At 48.8% G+C, this 5,788-nt stretch overlaps 1 pseudogene; it reads left to right on the top strand.

Moving 5' to 3' along the window:
* The first annotated feature begins 1,411 nt into the window (after nt 1-1,411).
* LOC100409181 (phosphoserine aminotransferase-like) lies at nt 1,412-2,994 on the top strand (annotated as a pseudogene).
* Nucleotides 2,995-5,788: the final 2,794 nt, after the last annotated feature.

Below are 5,788 nucleotides of genomic sequence, written 5' to 3'. Positions count from 1 at the left end.
TCCTCTGTTGCCCAGGCTAGAGTGCAACTGGCCTGATCTCAGCTCACTGCAACGTCTGCCTCTCCCGGGTTCAAGTGATTCTCCTGCCTCAGCCTCCCAAAGTGCTGGGATTACACGTGTGAGCCACCACGCCTGGCCCTGATTGTCTTTCCTTTGGGTTTATGCTCAGCAGTGGGATTGCTGAATCATATGATAGCTCTATTTTTAGTTTTTGAGGAACCCCCAAACTGTTCTCCGTAGCGGTTGTGCTTTTTACATTCCCACGAACAATGTACACAGTTCCCCTTTCCTCCACATCCTCACCAGCATTTGTTATTGCCTGTCTTGTGGATTAAAGCCATTTTTGGATTAAAGCCATTTTTGGCTGAGCATGGTGGTTCACACCTGTAAGTGATCTTCCCACCTTAGCCTTCCAAGTAACTGGAACCACAGATATGCATCCATCAGGCTTAGCTATTTTTTAAGAAATAATTTTGTAGCTGGGCGTGGTGGTTCATGCCTGTAATCCCAGCATTTTGGGAGGCCAAGGTGGGTGGATCATGAGGTCAGGAGTTCAAGACCAGCCTGGACAAGATGGTGAAACCCCCATCTCTACTAAAAATACAAAAATTAGCTGAGCGTGGTGGCACACACCTGTAATCCCAGCTACGGGGTGGGAGGGAGGGCTGAGGCAGGAGAATCACTTAAACCTGGGAGATGGAGGCTGCAGTGAGCTGAGATCAGGCCACTGCACTCCAGCCTGGGACAAAGCGAGACTCCATCTCAAAAATTTAAAAAATTTGTAGAGATAGGCTCTTGCCGTGTTGCCAGGCCACTCTTAAACTCCTGACCTCAAGCAGCCCTTCAGCTTAGGCCTCCCAAAGTGGTGGGATTACAGGTATGAGCCTGGAATTATTCTATAGAGAGGCATTCATTCAACAAATATTTATTAACAATGCCAGGTGTTGTAGATAGCCTGTAAAAAAGACCAAGTAAGGCCAGGTGTGGTGATGCATGCCTGTAATCCCAGCACTTTGGAAGGCTGAGGTGGGAGGACAAGTTGAACCCAGGAGTTTGAGACCAGCCTGGGCAACACAGCAAAACCCCGCTTCCATGAAAAAATACAAAAATTGGCCACGTATGGTGGCGGGTACCTATAGTCCCAGCTACTCAGGAGGCTGAGGCAGGAGGATTGCTTGAACCCAGGAGTTGGAGGCTGCAGCAAGCTATGATGACACCACTGTGCTCCAGTCTAGGTGAAAGAGTAAGACTCTGTCTCTGTCTCTAAAAAGTCAAAAAAAATTTACACAATTGGCTCTAAAGTAAAAAAACAAAAACAAACAAAAAAGCACACTCCCTGCAGCAGCCAGGAATGCTCGCTGTTCACATGTGTGGTCCTCTTTGGCTCACTCGCCGCCCTCACCGCCACACCATGGACACCCCAAGGCAGGTGGTTAACTCCGGGCCTGGTCCTGCCGAGCTGCAGTGCTCAGTGTTGTTAAAGATACAAAAGGAATTATTAGACTACAAGGGAGTTGGTATTAGTGTCTTGAAATAAGTCACAGGCTTTGGGAGGCCGAAGTGGGTGGATCACCTGAGGTCAGGAGTTCAAGACCAGCCTGGCCATCATGGTAAAACCCCATCTTTAAAATAAAAATAAAATAAAAAAGAAATGTCACAAGTTGTCAGATTTTGCCAAGATTCTTAACAGACAGAGAATCTCGTGCAGTAACTGTTAGCCATTCCGGACAACTATAAGGTGACTTTTGTGCCAAGAGGTGGGTCCAGCCAGTTCAGTGCTGTCCCCTTAAACCTGATTGGCCTGAAAGCCGGAAGGTGGCCGGGGACGGTAGCTCACATCTGTAATCCCAGCACTGTGGGAGGCCGAGGTGGGCGGATCACAAAGTCAAGTGTTCGAGACCAGCATGGCCAACATGGTGAAACCATGTCTACTAAAAATACAAAAGTTAGCTGGATGTACTGCCACATGTGGTGGCAGGAGAATCGCTTGAACCCTGGAGGCGGAGGTTGCAGTGAGCCGAGATCGTGCCACTGCACTCCAGCCTGGGTGACAGAGAAAGACTCTAATTCAAGAAAAGGAAAAAAGAAAGCAAGCAGGAAGCTGTGCAGACTGTGTGGCACGGGAGCTTGCTAAGGCCACAGAATAAGCCAAGAAGTGTGGGACTGTAAATACCGTTCACCCAAACTTGTGACTGATATAGTTATTCCAGATCCAAGCACCTGGAACCTCAACTGGGATGCCTCCTATGTGTATCACCGCACAAATGAGATGGTGCATGGTGTGGGGTGTGACTTTATGCCCCGTGTCAAGGGAGCAGTACTGGTTTGCAACATGTCCTCAAACTTCCTATCCAAGCCAGTGGATGTTTCCAAGTTTGGTGTGATTTTTGCTGGTGCCCAGAAGAACGCTGACTCTGCTGGGGTCACCGTGGTGATTGTCTGTGATGACCTACAGGGGTATGCCCTCAGAGAGTGCCCCTCGGTCCTGGATACAAGGTGCAGGCTGGAAATAGCTCCGGGTACAACACACCTCCATGTTCTAGCATCTCCGTCGTGGGCTTGGTCCTGGAGTGGATTAAAAACAATGGAGGTGCCGCAGCCATGGAGAAGCTTAGCTCCATCAAATCCCAAATGATTTGTGAGATTATTGATAATTCAAGGATTCTACATATGTCCAGTGGACCCCAAAATAGAAGCAAGATGAATATTCCATTCTGAATCATCAATGCCGAAGGAGATGCTGCTTAAAAAAGGTTTCTTAATAAAGCTCTTGAATTCAATATGTTGCCCTTGAACAGGCACAGGTCTGTGGGAGGCATCCGGGCCTCTCTGTATAATGCTGTCAGGATTGAAGATGTTCAGAAGCTGGCCATCTCCATGAAAAATTTTTTGGAGATGCATCATCAGCTATAAACACATCCTAACCAGCATATACCCTGTTCTTGAACAACATACAAAGTTTAAACTAACTTGGGGATGGCTGCAAAAAAGTTAACAAGCACAGTATTTCTCTCAAATGAACATGCTTATTACAGATTCTTCTTTTTGAAAGAACAAGAGCAAAACATCTACAGCTCTGCGAAGCTGGTGGGACCTAATGTTTACCTTAATTCTGATTTGAACTGGAAGCATTTTATGAGACCTTCTCATTGCTTTTCTTCCCTGTTCTTCTTTTTTTTTGAGTCAGAGTTTGGCTGTTGTTACCCAGACTGGAGTGCAATGGCACAATCTCGGCTCACCGCAACCTCCGCCTTCTGGGTTCAAGCAATTCTCCTGCCTCAGCCTCCCGAGTAGCTGGGACTACAGGTGCGCACCACCATGCCCAGCTAATTTTTGTATTTTTAGTAGAGACGGGGTTTCACCTTGTTGACCAGAATGGTCTCGATTTCTTGACCTCGTGATCTACCCGCCACGGCCTCCCAAAGTGCTGGGATTATAGGCGTGAGCCACCGCGCCCAGCCCTTCTTCTTCTTCTTCTTTTTTTGAGACGGAGTCTTGCTCTGTCGCCAGGGTGGAGAGCAATGGCGCAATCTCAGCTCACTGCAACCTCCGCCTCCTAGGTTCAAGCGATTCTTCCGCCTCAGCCTCCTGAGTAGCTGGGACCACAGGCGCCCACCACCACGCCTGGCTATAATTTTTGTATTTTTTAGTAGAGATGAGGTTTCATCATGTTGACCAGTATGGTCTCGATCTCTTGCCCTCGTGATCCACCCGCCTTGGCCTCCCAAAGTGCTGGGATTACAAGCGTGAACCACCGCGCCCTTCTCTTTGCTTTTCTAACAAATTTCAGCTTATTTTGCCTTTGCTGCTACTTTTTCTAGCTAGATTTCAAACTTGCCTGTGGACTTAATGCAAGTTGCAATTAATTATTTCTGGAGTCATGGGAACACAGCGTAGAGGGTAGGTGGCGCCCTCTAGGTGCTGAATCTAGACATCTGTGAGGTCTCTTGGGTTCAGCAGCTGTTGATTCAAGGTCAACATTGACCATAGAGGGGAGCAGTTTAAGAGCACCAGGTGGCGAGATGCGGTGGCTCAAACCTGTAATCTCAGCACTTTGGGAGGCCACGGTGGGTAGATCGCGAGGGCAGGAGATCAGAGATCAAAACCAGTCTGGCCAACAGAGTGAAACCACGTTTTTTTCTAACAAAAAAAATTTAGCCGGGCATGGTGGCTCACGCCTGTAATCCCAGCTACTCGGGAGGCTGAGGCAGGGAAATTTCTTGAACCTGGGATGTGGAGGTTGCAGTGAGCCAAGATTGCACCATTGCACTCCAGCCTGGGCAACAGAGCGAGACTCCGTCTCAGAAAAAAAAAACAACAGCAATAATTTGCAGAGCTGCCCCTATTCCTCATGGCCCCTCTAGTCCCAGTCCATACACTTTCCTGCTGAGTCTTTCTCTCTTTTGGTTTTTATTTATTTATTTACTTAAATTTTGGGATGGAGTCTCTCTCTGTCACCCAGGCTGGAGTGCAGTGGCATGATCTCAGGTCACTGCAAACTCTGCCTCCTGGTTTCAAGCAATTCTCCTGCCTCAGCCTCCTGAGTAGCTGGGATTACAAGCACCCACCACCATGCCTGGGTAATTTTTTGTATTTGTAGTAGAGACGGGATTTCACCATGTTGTCCAGGCTGGTCTCAAATTCCTGACAGGTGATCCACCTGCCTCACCTCCTGAAGTGCTGGGATTACAGGCATGAGCAACCATGCCCGGCCTCCTGTGGCTTTTAAATGAATAAAATGATGCGTAAGCCTGGGCAACATGGCAAAACCCCTTCTCTACAAAAAAAAAAAAAAAAAAAAATTTAATTAGGTAGCTGTGGTGGGATGTGCCTGTGGTTCCAGCTACCCAGGAGGCTGAGGTGGGAGAATCTCCTGAGCCTGGGGAGGTTGAGGCTGTGCTGCGCTGAGTTAGCGTCACTGTACTCCACCCTGAGTAACAGAGTGAGACCCTGTCTCAAAAAAAAAAAAAAAAAAAAGTGGAGTAAGCTGGGGTATGGCAGCAGGAGGCTGCTCAGCACACTGAGACAAATGGCCACAGACATTGAGTGGGCTGCAGGGCTCTGGCTGGAGAAGCAGGCGGGACTTCCCTGCCCCACACCAGTCCTCCAGGCCTGGCTGCCTCCAGTCCCTGGAGGGCTCAGGGCTAAATCAGGGCTAAAGGTCTGCCTGCAGCTTCACAGAGGCCTTGCTGGGCAGGCGCTGCCTTGCTCTCAGCTGCCGCTCTCTTCCACCAGCCTGGTTCCCCACCCACCACTTCCTCCTGGGTGCATAACAAAAGCCACTTTGGTCAAGATGGCTCTGACAGATGTTTGTGGGTCACCACACTGCTTCTTCCTCTTCTTCCCACCTGCCAAGAGGTTTAGGGGAGGCTGCACCTCAGGGGAGAGGTTTCTAACGTGGTGATGGGGCTTATGATGGGTGGAGCTTGGAGGCCACTGTCAAGTTCCAAGGCCTTTGTGATCTTGTGGTAGGTGGGTCTGGGCATTCCAAAGTTTTAGAAACTCAAGGCCAGGTGCAGTGGCTCATGCCTGTAATCCCAGCACTTAGGAGGTTGAGGTGAGTGAATCATTTGATGTCAAGAGTTCAAGACCAGCCTAACCAATGTAGTGAAACCCTGTCTCTACTAAAAATACAAAAAAAAAAAAAAAAAAAAAAAAATTAGCCAGGCATGGTGGCGGGTGCCTGTAGTCTCAGCTACTCAGGAGGCTGGGGGTGGAGAATCTCTTGAAACTGGGAGGCAGAGGTTGCAGTGAGCTGAGATTGTGCCACTGTACTCCAGCCTGGGTG

This window comes from Callithrix jacchus, chromosome 12, assembly GCF_049354715.1.
Source record: "Callithrix jacchus isolate 240 chromosome 12, calJac240_pri, whole genome shotgun sequence".
Classification (NCBI taxonomy): domain Eukaryota; kingdom Metazoa; phylum Chordata; class Mammalia; order Primates; family Cebidae; genus Callithrix; species Callithrix jacchus.
The sequence above is the reverse complement of the archived record's forward strand: the minus strand, read 5'-3'. Positions and strand labels throughout refer to the sequence as shown.